Source organism: Epinephelus lanceolatus, chromosome 10 (assembly GCF_041903045.1).
Source record: "Epinephelus lanceolatus isolate andai-2023 chromosome 10, ASM4190304v1, whole genome shotgun sequence".
NCBI classification, from domain to species: Eukaryota; Metazoa; Chordata; class Actinopteri; order Perciformes; family Serranidae; genus Epinephelus; species Epinephelus lanceolatus.
The window spans coordinates 21,095,246-21,115,365 of record NC_135743.1 but is presented as its reverse complement, the minus strand read 5'-3'; the positions used below and the strand labels follow the sequence as shown (position 1 = coordinate 21,115,365).

The 20,120-nt window shown below is 41.4% G+C and overlaps 2 long non-coding RNA genes across 3 annotated transcripts; one reads left to right on the top strand and one right to left on the bottom strand.

Moving 5' to 3' along the window:
- The first annotated feature begins 388 nt into the window (after positions 1–388).
- Positions 389–9,377, top strand: LOC144464511 (uncharacterized). Of its 2 annotated transcripts, none has more exons than XR_013492207.1 (3): positions 389–537; positions 6,788–6,900; positions 8,535–9,376. It is a non-coding gene; the product is annotated as an uncharacterized LOC144464511 (long non-coding RNA). The 2 variants fall into 2 exon arrangements; XR_013492208.1 differs by lacking the exon at positions 389–537 and adding an exon at positions 5,548–5,691 and having other exon boundaries at positions 8,535–9,377.
- A 5,076-nt stretch (positions 9,378–14,453) lies between these two features.
- LOC144464423 (uncharacterized) lies at positions 14,454–17,719 on the bottom strand. Its single transcript, XR_013492124.1, has 2 exons — positions 17,564–17,719; positions 14,454–14,796 (listed from the first exon to the last, which is right to left on the bottom strand). It is a non-coding gene; the product is annotated as an uncharacterized LOC144464423 (long non-coding RNA).
- Between the last annotated feature and the right edge of the window lie 2,401 nt (positions 17,720–20,120).

The window sequence follows — 20,120 nt, the reverse complement described above, 5'->3', positions numbered from 1 at the left end:
CTTATTTTGTCTATAAGTGACCTTTATATCTCAACTGATGCAAATATCTTATGGACTCTGGATGTTTCCTCAAATCAAATATTGACAACAAACACCACTGTCCATGAGTGTGCACAATGCATTTTTAGTTCAAGATTCAACATTTCAACTTAATAAATAAACAAATGCATTTTAGCCATTGATTCCAGCCACAAAGTGTACACATGGATTTATGTGTTGGTATTTCCAGATATTATGACCAAAATATATACATATATAATTATGAAGACTGAAGACAAATTGTACTAGCATGTCACCAACACGTGAGCACAAACGTGGACGAGCCCATTTCTCCCAGACGTGGGGGTCTATGTGTTTCACATGCACACTGGCATGCTTTGTGTGTGCTGCAGGACTCAGAGTGCCCCACCCCCCTCGTCCCTATAGAACATGCCCCGGCCTCCTATAAAGACTTTACATCGTGAACACGTCGTACTATTCACCTCATCGCCGACAGAAACATCCCAGAAACCGTCCTACAATCCGCTGCAGCTGCAGGTAAGCACTTTTAAACTGCTACTTTTGCACAAGTCTTTACACATGTATAAAGAAATAAAGGAGTAGCCGGTGAGGAAGAAGCGGCCGCAGCTGGTGTTACATCAGTAGAGAAAAAAGTGTCCTATTGTCTGTGTGGTATGTTGGCGTGGCCTGTTTTTATTTTGCCATTTAAAAGTTGTTTTTTTTCGGTGTTGCAAAGGTTTAACTGGCCAGAACTGTTGCATTGAGCTGTTTGTGTTCCTGCTCATGTGGCGTTGGGTTTGTTACTATAGAAATTAAAGGGGAAGACACCCCTAAAATACGGAGCTGCGTTTAAAAGGTCTAGAATAATTGAATAAATTGACCTTTTTTTAAAAAAAGAAAAAAGGAAACAGTATATGACTGAGGTTATTTTTGGTGTATCATGCAGCTGACTGGAGGATAATTAAAATTAGACTGGTACTGGAGATACTTTGTTTTGTTGATCAAAAAATTCTTGATTTTTGTTTTTTTCTTTTTTTTTTTTTTTTTTGAAATTTGGTTCATTTGATATCAATACTGTGATTTAAAGTGTCCATTAGGCAACATTGTTACTGTATAACTAATCTTTTATGGAGGATTTCATAGTGAGCGTCAAGCTGCAGGCATCTAAACTCAAGTTTTTGATTTTTCGCATCAAGAAATCGTGCAAATATTAAAACCTGACTCATTTTTAAATGATAAATTAGCATTCAGTTTGTCTTGTTTTGTCAATTGATGCCTATTTGACCTGTGTGTGGAACCCCTGAGCACATAGCATGACATCTGTACATTTTGTACCCTGGCAGTCAGGAGACTGGAGAACAGGCTGATCCTCTCATTCAACAGTGTTTTCATTGATGTGCAGCCAGATTTAGCTCTGAGTGAGAAGATTCAGGTTAATAAAGATTGCATTTTGATTTATTTTTATCTGGTTTGGATGAATTATCACGAAGGCATTTCTAGTTGCACAGAAAGCCATGACTGTTGGCATTTTGTTCCTGCTGTTTGGTCAGCTGTTGCTGTTTGCGTGTCACAGGGTGAATTAAAGTCTGGACTTTTGGGTCACTTTCCCTCCTGGATTAGATTTACACTCATGTCAGCTTAGTTGGTGGCTTTAACAGTAGGTGGGCGAACAGGTTTAGCTTGATGCTAATTCATTATCCTGAGATCTGGCTCATTTAACTGACAAAGCCTCATTCTTTCCTCTGGTTCTCCCCCGATGCAACTTTTTCTTTGTTTCTGTGAGTCAGCCATGTTTGCGTCCCAGCTGGGGCTCAAATGGGGGCCATGTCTTGGGTTACATGTTGAGGACATCGACCACTATGGAAAAAGTTGACTGAACTCTGACCTTTTGCCTAATTGCCCCTTTAAAAAAAACAATGTATAGTCTCAGATGAAAGCAATCCCCTCAATCATCTCCTCTAACCCACTAGAAGTCTGTGGCCCTGTATTTTTCTGCAGAAACTCTGCCCCCTGCATGTATTTTCTTATTTTCTTCCTGTTTTGCTGTTTTTGGGACGATCCTGGGCATCGACCAGGTGCCAGACTGTATGCAGCATGCATGCGTAACGACAAAAATCGCGAACACACTGCCAAAAAAAGTAAATGTAGAGAGACGAAACGCCACATGGACAAAACTGGGGTTGGTTCTCACTCAAACTTTCGCTGTCAGTACTGTTTCCAAATTGTAGCCAACAGTTCCTGCATAGTATACCTTATATGGCAAGAAGGAAAGCAGTTTGTACGCTAGATATCCTCTTTTTCTGCTGCACGCTGAAGCTTGTGATGAACTAAATGCTCAGTCCCAAGGTGCCCTTTGAAATGGTTGCATCATAATGAAAACATGTCTGTGTACTATTGAGAACTGAAACGATAAGTCAGTCAAAAGAAAATTGATAAGTAACTATTTTGATTGTTCCTTAATTGTTTAGGTGTTTTTTTGAAGATGTCATCTTGAAGTTGCGACAGGCTGGTTTTACTATTTTCTGGCATTTTATTGACTGATTCATCATAGACTCAATTGAAAATAATTGTTAGTTGCATTTTTTTTTAATATAATTCAGCTCAACTTTTGCTGTCATCATATCTCGCCAAGAATTAAGTGTTTTTGTGGGTGTGAATGTTTTTGCAATGGTGGACTTTTTTTGAAGTTTTAATGTAGGCACACACAGACCTCCTCTCAGTCACCGGTTACAGCATCACATCACAAAAGCTTGTGCACATTGGCGCAGCAAAACCACCCTGGAGACACAGAGAAACCATGGCAACAGCCGTGTACATGCCATAGTCATGAATATGGCGGATGCCCAGACGGTGAAGCGGAGAATGTACGACCAGACATGTTTGATGATGTAATCATCAGCTGCTGTTGCCCCGGTAGGACATGTATGTTTTATTGATGGCTGTGCTGCAGCTTCTGATGCCTCCAGCGTTCACACGGCTGTTGTCCACACTCTTTATCAGGAGATCCCCTGCTTTGGGAGGATGGGCTGCACAGGGACTAAAAAGTGACATGGGGAGGCGGGGCTAAGAGGAAGAAGGGAGTGATGATGGCATTTCATTGGCTGTTTGGTGTTAAGTACACAGTGTACCCAGTGAATGTGTATCGGCCGGTGCAAGCTGATTGACATCCTCCCAAGTTTTTTTTTTCTAACAAGCTCCATGGAAGAGATGAGGTAGTTTAATTCAGGCCCCAACCCTCTTTGTGTTCTCACAGCGTGTCGCGATGGAACGAAAATCTGCTATCACTGCATCTTTCTTCCACAAATCAGCTTCAGACCAGTGTTGTGCAACTCAAAATTAAAAACCTTTTTTTTTTTTTAAAGATGACTAGCAGTTAGATTGCCAGACAGACCTCAGCTTGACACGTCAGAGCGTACAGTCAGTGTGTTTCTCATTGCATCTGTCTGCAGCTGGTGTTATGAAACATGGTCACAAGTGATACACATGCGGGAAACACCCTCTTGCTTTCATGTGAGGCCTCAGGTAAACCTGAATAGTTAGCAGGTGATTCACCTGGATTCCTGAAGCATTTAATGAGCCACTCCTGAACACTGAGCCACTGAATCAGCTGCTAGTGAGGATTTTCTGATGAAAGATTAAGAGCATTTTAGTGTGATATGCCACAAACAGTTGAGGCTCTGACTCATGTGGAAATCATGCAACATATTAACTTGACCAACACCTTTTATTTTTGCTACATTAAAGTCAAAGATCTATTTTTAGGAACAAAAAATACTTATTTCTCTTTTTCTGTTCACATCTTTGTTGAAATTGGTGTCAGTTAGCACTTCTTTCCCAAGATAAATCTATCCACCTGACAGGTGTGGCATATCAGGGCTCTGATTAAACAGCATGGTTACTACACAGGTCAGATGTTCCCTGGGCAATGTTCACAATGTACGGCCACTATAAAATGTGCGGTTTTATCATAAAAAAGACATTTATTAGGCACTCTGATCTTTGGATTTTACAAGACTAAGGCTACAAATATGCACTTTTTTGGTCACATAGGATGCATCCATGAAGAGAACCCATTTCCAAAAAGCCAGATGTCATCGAAGGTGAGCATTTTCCCTCTGAAATCTGTTACAATAATGGACTGCAATCGGGTCAAGACCCTGCTGAGGATGACGAGCACGTTGACGACCTTCCCTTAGATGGTTTTTGCAGTTGTGCAAACCAATTATTGCATCAGCTGTTCGAGTGGCTGGTCTCCAAAGGATCTTGGTGAAGAAGCTGGATGTGGAGGTTCTTGAATTGTGAAGACGATTGGATGTACTGCCAACTAAGAAATGACACTGGAGACGTCTTAAGGTGATGAAATGAACATTTGGTTCACAGACAACAGCTCTTGATATCCCTGCAGTCATCTTGCTAATGGCACGCGCCCTCAAAACTTGGACCATCTGTGGCATTGTGTTGTGATCCAATGTCACATTTTAAGAGTGTCCTTTTGTTGTGACCAGTCCAAGGACCACGTGTGTAGTAATGATGGTGTTTAATTAGCACCTTGATACGCCACGTGTAAAGGGGATGGACTCTCTTGAAAGAAGACAGCAAAAACAAAAGTTGTTATTGTTCACTGTATTTGGGGAGACGGGTTTAAAAAAAGATGATCTAATTTAAAGCCACAGAGGGCAAGACATCCTGACTTTTAGTCTTTAGTATGGGTCAAACTCTGAAAATGGCCTACAACCCCGGTAGCATCTTTTTATTAGACCCGTCATATCAAATTATAGTTGACTGCTTAGTCACATGAGGATGGAGTATGATGAAATGTCAATTTGGAGCCAATGATTTGCCAAATTCTTGTAGTGTTTGTTTGTTCAAGGTGCGCTTTGTTGGAAGAATACCTTACAGTATAAACACCTTAATTGTGAAGTTGTATTTCGGTCGCAGCATTTGAACAAAGAACCCAGTGTTTGTCAAAACTCCAAATCAGACTGCGTGATGTAAACATGGGCTTGTCTCAGTCATTCTCAGATCCAAGGATCATAACTGCAACTATTTGTTCATTGAAATGGAAAGAGGTTATATAACACAGTCAGCCACTGGAGCAATTAAAACACACAGTTAAAATAAATAAGTGTTTATAAAATGGGAGTTTACTGTCCCATGTTTCTAATCTGGAGGTTTGTTGGGTTCTTGATGGACAGTCTGCAGCTCTGATATTTGATTCCTACTGCAGTTTCAGATTAAATAGACGCATCAGGCTGGTTATGCAACCTTGCTTTTTCACATGCATGCTGCTTCAAGACCGCACTGTCACACTGTATTGTTTTGTTTGCATTATTTCTGTTTACCTTGACTAAATGAGCAAATCCTATCCGACAGCACACAAAGGGTTTGTCTTGTTTTGGAAGGCAGCAGGAAGGGGTGTGTTTGGGGAAAGCGACTCACTGAGAGTAATTCATTTCGACAGTGTGTATGCATTTTTTTAAAGTGGGCGTGTGCTGAAGGCGAGCCCGCAGATCTGGTTGGGTGAGAGTGGGGCTGTATATAAAGGTGGAGCACAGCACAGAAGCGCTCTAAGAGGTTCAAGTTCGTCATACTGTTTGGCATCTGTTAGGATTTTCAGCGTGGTGAGGAAATAGAAGGTCCTGCCGGTTTGTTTCTGGCTTTCTTTTTTTGACATCAGAGGGTCTCTTGCAGGTGAGGAATCCCAACCTGTTTAGTTTTTTACACATAAAACCAACTTTTTTAGACAAGGGGCAACTTTTGAAAGCTTGGATTTCTTTTTCTTGTAAAGGGTGTAACTCCAACCAGGTTGGCACGTTAAAGCTCCATGTGTTTTACATGCTCCTCAATTCTTCTCCTCACCTTCCCTTGGAATGTCGATCACATGCCGTTATCAATCCCAGCTTAACATGACTTTCCTGGTTTGTTTATGGAGACCACCCAGAGGTTTGTCTCTTGTAATGCACAACCTCTTCTGCTTCATCTTGTCTTTCTGGGATGCTTTTTTAGCAATGACCTTTTCCCCATCTCAACACCAGTAAAGAACATCCAGTTCGTAAATGTTAAATCTCGGCTTCTCCCTGTTGGGTACTTTTTTGTTTTTAAGTAATTGTTGGTTGGACTTCCATCCATTTTTGTTGTTTCTCAACCCTAAGTGTCAAACATGTACATAAAGACACCACTTTATTCATCTATCACACACGGGATCATGCATGCACGAATGAATGAATTTGTTCTTTGCTGCGCCATAAACTGACGCAGCATGAATGCACGCTCTGTTGCTTTGGTTCAAACATGATAATTTAATAACAGAGGGATCTAAGGGGCACTCCGGGCCGAAAAAGTGGCAAGTAGGTCAGATCTGAAATAATTATATAAGCGCTTATATGTTGGGTTTCTGTGCATGGCGGTCAAATCGGACCGGCACCTGGAAGTTTTGTTTCATGGCTGCAGGCGAGAGATGTTCCTTCCTCATGTATGGATCAGATGGTTTTGGTTTATTTGCAAGTCAATAATAATGTCCCCTTCCTCTTTTAGCAGCAGTATTCATACACTATTAAAACTTTGGCAAGGGAAGTTGATTGTACCTGATGCTTCTATAGATGTTAATTAATGCCTGTGTACTGGATTTACCTTTTTACATTTTTATGTTTTGGCGATGCAATTCCCAGGCAATTCTGGTGGATATTTAAGTTTTCCGATTGTATATCTATGTTGGTACCTTTAACCTTCACTAGCGTCTGTCAGATTGTTGCGCAGTTACTGACGGAATTCTCCATTTTCTTTGCAGGTCTTCAGAGCCGCCCCAGCTCTTCCCTTTCTGTCAACCCACCTCACACCACATCAACAGACATGATCATCAGACTGGGCAGGCTGACACCTGGATACTTCCGCCTCCTCCAGGTATGTCAGTCTCACCACAGTGTCCAGATGATAGATGAGATATACCGCACATACTCTGTTTGGTGTTTCTGATGAGGACTTAATACTGGCACATTGTCACTAATCTCCACCGAGCCGTCTGTAGGAGGAATGTGGATCTTAAATTCTGGGCGTGGAGCTGCACAGACCTCATTTTCACTTTTTGAAAGTTGTATTTTAGCGTGTCCATCAGATTGTATTTATCCTTTAACAAGCAGTTCTGGTTTGTACCGCATTCAGACAAGGGGCCCAGCACTGTCTGTGACCCACAACCCGCTTTCATCACCAGTATAATTAGGGGTGACACAAATCGTTGTGATATCATTTCCTCTAAGTTTCTTTTGTTCCGCCCGCTGTCTTCATAATCCACTCATCAGCACTGACAGTCCGTATGTCTCGACCATTGTGTAAAGTCTTTGTTCGCTTATTTACACTAATTCAGACACAAAGGCTGTCCCGTCATATGGCCTTACACTGAATCAAAAGCTCAACAGACCGGAGAAAAGTGACTGGCTCTTACATAAGATTCCAAATTGGCGGGATGGTACATTTGTCTTTGTTAATGCTGAGTAGTTGTAGTGAGGCGCTTCACTGTCGACGCACACGTAGAGACGGGTAGCTCTTTAGCTTGATTTGACAAAGATTTCAACATATTGTTCGACTATCTGCCATTATAAGTTTGTGCTACATGGGCAACATTTCATCTGACAGTCGAATTCACACAACTGCTAACCGGGCATGGACCTCGAGGCAAAGACGGACACATTAGCGCAACAGGACAACATCTTTTTTTTTTTTTAATCCTAATCTGATTTTAGTATGTGCATTAAAAAGAGAGGGTACAAGTGTGTGTTATTACACAATTGGATTATGCATCGTGCTCTACAATCATATCTCCTGGAAAAATCAGATCTAAAATTAGGAGATGAGCGTTTGCTGAACTTCTGCAAAAAAAATTTATGGACAAGTTTGCTGGAAATGTTCCCTTGTTGGCATTAATATCTATAAAATAAAACCATAATCAAGTCCTTTTTTAAAGATATGTTTATAACCGTCTACAACTCCAGCATAGGCTAGTTTGAGTGTATGTATACCTCAGTTGAAGGGGGTATTTTAGAGTATAGGCAGCCGTCTCAGATGTCTGAGCTTTTAAAATGCTGACATTCCTGTCTTGGTGCTCCAGGCCCTACAGGGGTCATAGAGTGCAAGGAGGGGCTGCACATTTAGAAACACACACAGCAAGGTGAGATCCACTGCAGGCGGTTATTCTATATGACACATGCTGTTTTGATTCCGGTGTGCAATTATTTTTTTAATACTCTTCTTTGCGCACAGAACATTGTGTTCCCCTCTTTAAGTCGGCTCCCCCTCCTGAATGTTTAATAACTGTTCTTGCCAAAGCTTTGGTCACATGGCAGCAGGCTGTGGAGCTAAAGTTGCAGATGTTTGGTCTTTTAAGGGAGAAACCTCTCAAGAGAAAATATTTGGTGAATGTTTGCTTTTTTAAAGGTTATCCAATCAGGCGTTGGTATCTTTGTTGACCAGAAACAGGCCACAAATGGCTCATTGTCTCCACTGACCTCTGACCTTTGTCCTGTTTGTTTTTGTCTCTGCAGAGGCAAGTCGCCGGTGAGGTGCAGACACAGCCACAAGACCGTGCCATCAACCAGATAGCCATGATGCTAGCCATCATGGGCCTGAGTTTGTCCTACTACAGTGCCAAACAGATGACGGAGAAGGTCCAGGCCGCTCCCGCGCCCTGAAGACATTTCATTACTCTGACAGTGGAGTAACTAATGAGCCAACGAGGAGTGAAGGAGGTGGAGCGAGGAGGAGCAGATGCAGAGACACAGCAGTGTCTTCCATGACCGCACTTTTTTCTCACCTCACAGTCACAGTCGCACTCAGACACTGAATTTCTGGGATCCATCACTCACCATGCACAGAGACTTCAGGGCTGCTGCTAAGTGTTTTCTATACTGTCTGTCGTCGGGAGTTGTGGGGATGGCTCACTTGGGGGTCGTGGATAAAACTAGTTTTCTGGACTGGTTTGGGTGGATGATCAAAACCAGCTGACTGCCAGCTGGGTCTGTCCATTAGTTGTTACAATGGTACATGCTTGCAAGATGCTGTCAATACTGTTCAGAGCTACAAAAAAGGGGGAAAACTTATACTGTGAATTTAGCCAGTGCTCAAAGCTTGTCCAAATAGGGTCAGATAATATGAACAGTAATGCCTTTATAGGGGGAAAGGCTCACTGCAGTTGAGATGTACCTTGTAACGAAGTGATGGCAGACCTGAACATGGTTAAAGGGGATGAAACGTTAGCTCACCCTTCAGTTTTCTGTATTTGTTTTTCCTTTTATGAGAGAACCTTGCAGAGCCTTGTGAACAGTTCAGGAGCTGTATTCACAAACTGTCTGTGTATATATGTATGTATGTGTATATATATATATATATATATATATATATATATATATATAATATAATATATATATATATAATATAATATAATATATATATATATATATATATATATATATATATATATATATATATATATATATATATATATATATATATATATATATACACTTGTAAAATGTATCTGTCAGGTGTCAGAGATTCAGTGAATATTTGCGCATAAGTGCAGAAACCTTTCTAAATACCACAACAGATCTGCAAAGGGACTTAAAACTACTCAAGACTTTTTTATGGTGTCTTTTTTTTCTCCTGTGATTTCACACTGTTTTAACACAAATCGATGAAGTCCTGTTAATGAGATGTGTGACGACCTTAACGTGTTAGGAACCCTTCCTGCAATATCTACAACGTGTTAATGCAAACATTTAACTTTACTGAACATTGCATGGGTGTGCAGACTTTTAAATCAAAGCTAATTCAATGAGTCTGTCTTGTTTTTATTGATGAATGAATGTATTACTTTATTTTGTAATGATTTAATAAAGCTGTGAATATTTTGAAAGAGATGTACAGTGGATATTTAGTGATGTCATTTTAAAATATTGAACGCAAACTCCGATGATTCAAAACCTCAGGTTCTCCACAAATGAAAAATAGTCGCTGAGATGAGTTTGAACAGTTCCCCAGCTGGCGCCGGAGGCTGCAGAGCCACAGTGTTTCCTGTATCAGAGAATCTTGTGGTGTCATCTGCACGCAATAGGAAGTGGTCTGGCTGACAATATCACCTGCTAGTGTGCCCTCTGCTCACGCAAGCCTGATTATATAGTGAAGTTGCAAAAATCTGCTTGTGTAGAGACGGCTTTGAGTGTCAGAAGAGGAAGATGATGCATCAAAAGCATGTGAGGAGAGAAAATGAAGGTGTGAGGAGAGCGCTGTAGTTTAAAGTCAGGTTTTATGTGAGCATGTCTCGACTTACAGACTGTGCTTTGAGGGAAATGTAAAAGATGAGGATGAAGGGACATTTAAAAATGTTTCCCATGATTTCTTAGGTAAGAAATTACACAATGAAGTTCTAAAACTTAAGCAAAAATGATGCTGGAAGAGATCAGGGATTGTTACGGCTGGTTAGCTTGTGAACATGCCTCGCTGATGTCTCTGGTTGGTAAATTAAAGAACAATATGTAGGTCTGCTGAGATCACTTCTCCACAGTGAGAGCTGATTATGAAGTGGCAGCCATTTTCATCACCTCGCAGAGTATTTATAGAGACTTCTTCATGTTTTTTAGATTTATTCTTCCTCAGTACATCAGGAAGTGTGAGAGAACTTGACACATTAGCCGAAAAACAGCGCTCAGTCATACAGACGGGTATAAGGGAGATTGGTGACTGCTTTCTTTCGCAGGGTGTGGACTTTAAAAGTGCGCATGTCTGTTCACTGTCTGATGTGATGCTCTGTGACAGGCTGAGACCTCGTTGGGCGCCACGTGCCCCCTCTGCCCACGCCACAAGCTCCTCCCCTCCCTTGCACATCACTGGGCAAAAAATCTCACTTTGCCATCTCCCTGATGCTCAGCTCAGGACACAACCCTTAACGAAGGGCGCCCATTGGCTAACCGGTGATGCGTCACCAAAATCGGCCTGGTTCTGAGCCACAGAGACAAAGGGATGGGGATAAGGTCATTGGTGGGGAATGTGGGTGAGGAGAATCATGGAAGCGGGGGCTGCGTTGCCTTTGTTTTATTCAGTTTCCACATTAATCATCACAACAGCACATAAGATTGTACTCAGAGAACGGCACCTTTAACAAAACAATGCAAAGTTCACCAGATGAGATGGTTTTGTAGATGTTTGTGACGGCCTGTGGGAAGATTTTTGTAAAAAACGATTACTGAGGAATGGGGGGAATCCGAAGCTGCAGGTGTAAACAAGACACACCAACAGGGCTGTGAGGCTTGTCCTCAGATGACTGTCACTTTCAATTATCACAGTCAGTCAGAAGAGCAATCATGAGAAACATGCTCAACAAGTGTGTGCATGACAAATCTGTATGTGAGTGGGAGCGTTTGCTGCTCCTGTGTGTATCATCTTGTATATTCGATAAGACTTTAATCTTGACAAGCTGTATAATAATGAAGATTTTGGATTTTTGAACTGATTCCACCGAAACTCCATTAGAAGCATTTTAGCACTTTAGCTTTACTTTCTGTCTAAAAGTACTGTACTGTACTCCTTTTCATAGGGGATGAAGTGTCTGAGCCTCACAAGGCACCTGTTAACCTATTTCATGTTTTGTTGCTGCTTTCTGTTCAATAAAGACGTTAATATATAACATTTTCTCTGTGGATTTTTTTTAACTATCATCTAAAAATTCATATGAATTAGTCATCTTTATCATATATATATATGTTCAGATCTGGGTTAAGAAATATTGTGGACTTAGGCTATGAGCATTTGAGGCCCCTCCTTGGTCAATTTAAAACAAACAGATAATCAGTGAGGTCCATGTGATGTGAGTTTTATCACCATGTTTCTGAGACCACCAAAGGGCAAGTTAAACAGTTACCAGCTGACAACAGCAAGGGCATTAGAGAAGCAAAACACCTCAGAGGTTATTTTACATGTTGAAGGAATATTTCACCCACAAAATGATTATTTGTACATCAGTTACTGTGTACCTGTTACCTTGATATCATAAAGAAAACCTTGTTATGCCTCCATGGTGAACGGAGAATCCAAAAAAACAGTCTTCATGAACTGAAGTCAGTAAAACTATATCAAAACATCTGTTTACAAACTCATGCAACCTATGCAGTATTATCCTAGTCTCAGTTATCCAGTCATGGGCTCAGTGCTTCACAAACACATAAAACACTTCTGCTAATGAGTAGTGTGTCCTGAGTTCAAACACAGGTGTCATGATACTCATACTCTTTGTACTGACGTGTTTTAAATCACAATGTATTAGCAAAAATGCATGCGTTTAGTGAGTACCAGTCATACAGCTGGAAAACTGAGACTTGGATTATACTGCACGATTTGTGTGAGAGATTGTAAACAGATGTTTTGATATAGTTTGCTGTTTTCCTGTTTATTTCAGTCCTGTAAGAATGTTCGGCTTTTTTGGATTTTACGTTCACTGTGAGGACATGCGAGAAAAACGTTTTCTCCACGAATTCAAAATGACACACAGTGAGTAACTAATATACAAATGGTCTTTGGTCAGGTGAAGTGTTCCGGCCAACCCAGTTTTAACCACTATAAATGGCTTTATTGTTAGCGATGGAGCTAATTTTGCAAGTTGCACCTCAAGGCCTCTGTCCACAGACTGCTTCATCGTTGTAGACTACTACTCATCAGTTGTTGTCTTGAAATATGCTGTACATTTTCCTGTCTTCTTGAGTGTTTGCTCACAGTTACTGGTTTCAGCCACTGTTTTTTTTTTTTTTTTTTACATTCCTGGGCCCCAGTTTCTTGTTTAGCCACGATGATCTCAATGGCAAGTGTCTACCATGAAGCCCAAAAAACACAAGAAATGCGTCTGGTTTGCGTCTAAGGGAGGGTTAAGAGAGTTAGTTTGTAAGATGTGTTGCTGATTATATGTGGGGATAACAGAGCACATATTTTAGATAGTCTCTTCTGGATGGTATTCATGTTGTTGCACCTTGTTGCACACATGAAAAATGGCAGAAATTACTGTGTAATGACTGAAAAAAGAGCAGAGAGAAGGTTAAATCCTGGCTTCCTTCTCACCTCAAGACGGCTGACCAATCACGAGAAATGGGTGAAAATGCCGAATTGTTGGTTTTGGAAAGTCATTGAAATGGTCAGATACAGCCCCCCCTAAATCAACCATTTTGAATGTGTAAAGACAGAGGGTTTCTGAGCTGTTCAACCATCCAATAAGCAGCTCAGTTGAAGGATAGTGGCATTGTAACACAGCTCTGTAAACTGTATATTGAATGTATATAACATGAGCTGGTGCAGAGACATAGTATTGTCTGTAAATGCACATAAAACACCAAATTGGATTTATTTAGAGGCACACATAAAGGATGGAAAGCACAGTCACGGTCCTATTTATGTGCACAGATCACATGGGGTCACATCTCAGCATCCCTGGGCAGAGTCAGACCGAGGATACAGCAGCATGCACGTGCCCAACTGGCGCATGTGCTTGCTGGATGGGGGTTCACGCTGTGGTGTGCTCTGCCTGGGGAGCCACTGTTGTGACTGGCGCCCAACGTGCCAACTGCAGAGAACACAGTGTCTCTCAGATCCCAGACACCCCTGCTCCCCCTGCCCCCTGAGCACAATCAGCAACATCCACTTTTATCTGCCGCCACATCAGAGCTTCCAGCCTTTAAAACATAGATTTCTTCTTTTAAAAAGCCCTTCTAACAACTAAAGGTCGATTTTTCAGTGATCATGTCTTCATTTTTTTGTTTTTGAATCACTTGTTTTGCCCAGGAAACCGGCCATTCCCTTTGTTAATTAAAAGGTGCTTTATAAATGAACCTAACAGTTGAATTAAGTTGTGGTTTACAGGTTTGCTGCAGCTTTTAGCGCTCCTGTATCTCAGGCCTTTAACCCAGCAGGTCAGTGATGTAGGCCGCCATGTTCTGTCTCCTAATCTCACTCTGATTTTTTTTTCCCCTATCTCCCTACGGCTCCCTTTTCATTAGGATTTACGGAAAAGCGGCTTATCTCTGGACTCGAAGGCTGTTTGTTTCTCTATTTATGGGCTCAAAGGTTTTTTGCCCACTCGGGGTTTATGATCATTTTGCTTTATGCTGTCGCTAATTGATGTCATCCATTAAAAACAAGCAGACAAAGTGTGCAGTGATAGATATCAGAAAAAACTGCCAAATTGTTTGTCGATTTTCAGTGGATTTTAAGTATTTTAGCCACACTAGCAGCACTGCTGTAGGGATGGCGATGTTAGTCTGTTGGTTGCTCCACCATTAATGATCAAACTAATGATGTCCTGTAAACCTTATTAACAGGGTTAAAACACAACCTTAAAACGATTCCTGCTCTGTCACACAACCTGAAACTGCCATCTGCTCATCCTCATGCCACCAGGAAACACATTGAGGAAATCATTTGCAGAACATGTTGCAAAACTTTTAATGGAAATCCTTGGAGGAGGAAGTCATGACTCGGTAAACCACAGCTATTCGGCGTTGTCATGCAAGTTCCTGCCTGCAGTGTCATGAAAAAATCTGATGCAACAATCTAGCAGATGTTGAGTAGGCTTATTTTGACTGTTGGACGTCATCCTTCCGCCTTGCTCCTAAAACATCAAAAATGGGAAGCAGTAGATTTAGTAGTTGTAGTGTATGGACCTATTTTCTCAGCGCAGTGTTCTCAGCTCTAGGTGCAGGGATACGATGTTATCTCTGCCTGTAGCCTGCAGCTCAGAGAGGAGACGGCTCCGAGTCTGCCTTTCATTTCCTGTGTCACAAACACAACAAAACAAGCAAACAAATAAAAAAACTGACACCTTAAATAAAAGGATTATGGTTTAATAATTAAATACTGTTGTGCTTTTGTCTTGAATCCAGTCTGGAAATGACAATTTTCCTAAATTAAGCTGATTCCGTAGGACACTGTCAGTAGTTTTCAGCGTCACTCAGCTTATCTGAAGAAAACACATAAATCAGGTGACACCTTCAGCTATTTTTAGAACAATAGTTACCTCCAACAAGCGCGTTGAAAAATCTATCCCACTGTACTGAAACATAAGTCAAAACAGTCTCAGTATTTTCTGCCTTCATTCATCCCTCAACCTGAGTTTAGACCTGCTAATAAAAACCCACAGCCTGAGAATGTTGTTTCAACACCCCACATGGTTTTCATGGGCACATTTTTTTGCTGAGCTGCTGTAAGAGAGGAGCCGGGACAGTGAGCTGCTGATTTCCTGTCTGTATCGGTAGGGAATGTTTGTAAGTACACCAGCGGCTGTGGGAGCCAGAGCTGGGAATAGATGGTGGTTTGGGAATTACAGACTCTTAGTCAGTTTTTAACTCTTACTTCTGTCGTGAGCAGATATAAAGAGAGCATAAATAGAGACATAGACATGTTTGAGAGCTTTATGTGGTGGCATTTAATGTATTAATATGTATATAAGTGTGTGGGAGAGTTTCTGTTACTCCTTTGGAAGATCTCTGTTCAGTATTGTTTCTCTTCTCTTTCCATTTTACGTCAACTTCTCCAGGATTCACACACTTTTTCCCTCTGTCTCCACAGCAGTGCAGCACTCTGACCTAATTTATTTTCACTCTGGGGGTGCCTTGTTAGGAAAAGATCACCTGTCTCAGCTACATGTTAATGCTAGACTTTGACATACATCAGTAAAACAGGACACCTTCAGGCCGTGTGGCCTATTTCTCAGCTGTAAACAGGATCTTACATATGTTGTGACATGACACAGTGCTTTACTCTCATCTGCACACCAACACACCTGTTAACTTCAAATGACTTGGTCTTTATGAAAGGAAACAAAGGTTTTACTTAATTAAAAAAAAAATCTATCTCAGTCAGTCTGACCTGAGCAGTTCATGTTTCTCGGGTGAAAACTAGAACCCTTTAATCCTACACATTACGTCATGAAGTATGAACTTTTCTGAGAATCGCTCTGTGGCTAAGATACTCTGAGATACTTGTTGGGCTCCTGCAAGTTTTCTCCTTAATTACTGAGATAATTATTCTGATTTTTAAGGGTATGCTAAATCCTCAAATATTACCATTTTGTCATCGTTTGGCTTAACACTTCCATGGAACGCGGGGTTTGTTAGAATCACCTCCCCTCCCTTCTGCCCTATAGAGATGTTCCAGCTCATTATGTTGTCACCAGTGGCGTTTCAAACTGACGCAATCCAGTGGCGTTCTAAACTTATGCCAACTGGCAGCGAATCATGCCAAAGTTGTTATTGGCAGCATTATACACTGACTCCATCCGGCAGCATATCATACCACTGGTTGGTGCCTGACGCCAAAATCACTGACACAACGGCAGTGCTTGATGACTTGGGAATGAGAACGGGCTGGTGCACTACAAGCTAGAGTACTTTTGAAACTAAACCAACTGTTGGCACTTACCTGTCCAACAGAAAACAGGCCAACTCCACGTCGTTCTTCATCCCCAACCTCTCCTTTAATGCTCGCCAGCAAAAGTGAAAGCCAATGAGACACCCTCATTTTGTTATAAACTTTGTCCACTTGGTGTTTCGCCTCGTTATAGTTGCGTATTTTTCAGCACTGTGTCAGCAATTTTCGTAGCTTCCTCTTGGATGCCTTCTTCTAATACCTGGTCACTATCTTTTTATATAGTCCTGACCTCACTTAAATGTTGTCGCCGACTGGGGGCTACACACCCCAGAACATCCCGAAACACAGCAAAATAAGACAGCACAGGCAGAGGGCAGGGTCAGATACAGCGTCACACAGGTCTAGTGTGTCATTAGTGATGACTGAGAGGGATTTATTCTGAGTCTAGAAAATCATGCATAGTGTACCTTTAATTACATTATTAATTACCTGGCCATGTCGCACTGGATGTATATCCAAAAGCATTTGCTGTTTCCTTATTTATCTGTTTTACAGCTATGCTTTCAGTGCGGGTGCTGCTCAGTGCAGCCACAGTGCTTTGTTAAAGGCCAAGCAGTCGCCACATGGGAGCAATTTTGAGTTAAATTTCTTGCCCAATGGCAAAGTGAGGGTATTACTCACTAAATCTCTGCCCAGATTTCTCCCAGTAGTTTCAGGAATTTAAACCAGCAGAAAGTATTAAAGCTTTGGGTTACTTTGTGTTGTGTTTTATAAGTTTTGTGGCTCCAGACTTCATGTAGATTTTTATTGATTTCCTAGAGTCACACATTACGGCTGAGTGTGTGTAAACACAGATTTAGGCCCTGCATTGACTACACTACACCCCTACTGATGTAGTTTGTCCCTGCATCAGCGTGTTAGCCTGCTTGTACCTGCATTCTTTCAGGATTTATATATACGCTTGCTTGCATGCTGAGTGTTTATTCAAAAACAAATTGTAACCTGGCTTACATTAAACACGTCTTGTTCGCTGCTGCAGATGTCGCTTGTGTCCAAATGAGGCGCCCACTGCTTTGTTTACTACGAACTCTATCTACACCTCTTTCCCCACTTCCTTCTCTGTCACTGCCATCTCTATTACTCATCCGACACCTGATAAAGCTCCACTTACATCAGTAGCTGTTCCGGTGCTCCACACTGAGGGCTGCTATAAAGAGAATGCAGAGTTGAATGGTCTCATCTCTCCTCTCTGCCCCTCTGGATCCCTCCATCTAATCTTCCCCTGGCAGCAGCCGCTTCTCTGCTTCACTGACACAAATAGGGTCAGTGCAGGTTAATTTTGGAGGGAACATTTACAGACAGGTGTGGGTGGACATTTGAGAGACTCAGAGCCTCGTGGCACGTGGTGCTTCATACGGTCCCGGATCGTAAACTGCATCCAGTTGGAACCACACGGACTCAGCATCGGGGAATTTACAGCCGCCGCAGTCTAGTAAACTGTGTTCTGCACCAAAGAGGTTCCTCATTGGTTGAAAGAGCTGTCTGTTAATAGATATATTAAGATCAGAGTTTGAGGATTGGTGAGGATGAGAGGAGGCAGTTGTCCGAGCTCCATCGTGGCAGTGACAGTTGATGTATGGGAGGTTGTGACTGGACAACACTGAGGTCATTTGGCTGTATTGCATAACATGGTTTACAGGCACACTTAACATATTTGCAAGTGTAGATACAGTTCACACATGGGGTCATGTCTGTTTTACAGTAACACTCACATGCAATACAGTAAGTTATCTGCTTCTCTGACTGTGACACCTCTCCTTAGTTTGTTCCCCTTGTCCGTCTGTGTTGTCCTGCAGGTCCCTGGTAGGTGGAGCTTATCAGTGCAACTGGCTAGTCTTCAAGTGGTAGCCTATTTAGGACTGAGGGTGCTTTTCATCATGCTAACATATGCTTCCTTGTTTCCAATCGACATACACACAATCTTCATAATAATACACCACATAGCTGTGTAAGAATGTGTGTATGTTGATTTGATTTAAATCTTCAAATTAATGTACGGATTAGAAGATTTAAATCAAATATTAAACGATTATTAACAGTAATTATAGTAATACTAATAATCTGTTATGATAAATTTCTCATTTTCGTTTGAAAAAGTTCTGGGTTTAGATGACAACGTTTTGATAACAATCGCCGTGCACACGGATCCGCAAAAATGACCACAAACACTGCAGTATACATGCCAGGCCAGTAGTTGGTGGTGTGATGCTTACGCTTCCTTCTACAGAGCGGCAATGTATAAACAAATAAAATGGCAACCGCACGAACGTTTGTCTGGACGGATGACGAGGTGGAGTTGCTACAGTAAATCTACACTATGATGGGGAAACGTTGATAAATTCAACAGGGTGAGCAGCACAAGCAGAGCTCAGGAGTCCGCCATTGTTGTTGTGATGGTCAACTTTCTCGCGCATGCCTAGTGACTGGAAGCTTAATGCGCATGTGCGAAAAGTCTCCGTTTTCAGAGGAACTGCATATTGAAGTTTACACGACAACGGAGACTGTGCCGTTTCCAAAAAAATTGCACTCTGGAACCCGTTTTCAAAACTTTTTCAGGCACCCAAAACGCCGCTGTCGTGTAAACGATCGGCCGAAAAAGGAACTAAAGTTTACCGTTTTCAGTTGAAATCGTTGTCGTATAAACGGGGCCTAAGAAGGGCTTTGTATTCTTATTCTAATATGATACTAAAAGTCTTCAAAGAAGCTTACGCCTTGAACACAAATCAAAAAAACATCTCAAGACTTTTAAGGGGGCTGCAACTAACAAAATGTAACTCATTGTATACAAAACAAAAATGGGAAAAGGAGGGAAACCTAGGTATAACAGAAGAGGAATGAGCAGAGTTATGTGAACTACAGTGGAAAACTACAAGTTCAGCATCATGGAGAGTTTTGTTGGAAAAACCTCATTAGCTTCTTCATTACTCCTGTTCAGCAGAGTCACTATATCAATTGCTCAAACTACTGGAGACAGTGTGGGTGCTCCGATGCCAACCATTATCACATATTCTGGTCTTGTCCATCATTAATTCCTTTCTGGCAGGATATTCATAGTTTTGCAAAAAGTATTTCCAGGTGGTCTTTCCATTTAAATTAAAGACACTATATTTGGGCACCGTGCCACTGGACAATGTTACTTCTCATGAGAGATACCTATTTTGGATTCTAAGTGCTGTATAAGCCGTTTGAGTATGATGAAGCTGTCTGACTGGACACACCTGTAATAACTATATAAAAAGAGAATTAAAAAAAAAGAGGGGGTTCTGTTGACATTCGTACCAGTCAGTTTGACAGGTGATAACTCTGCAGCATGTCATATGTAACTCCTATGGGCGGGACTAGGACGTGAGGAAAGGAGGCAAGTTAGGAAGCAAGAAGACAGGTTTGCATGATGAAATACACTCTGGCTGTTCCAATCTACTCTCTCCCCTCATTTTCCCACATATATGTTCTTGTGTGATTAGCTTCGGCCAAGTTAGTAGTTTAAGTTTGTCTTTGTATCACACCTTTCATTCATCATTAACCCGCTCATCCATCTAACGACAGACCACTAACACTGATGAACACACTTTATACCTTTAGATTGATTTGGGTTCATGTTATGTTAAGTAATAAATATGCACACTGTTCCGTTTAAATCCACGTGTCTCATGTTTTTTGTTGTCTCT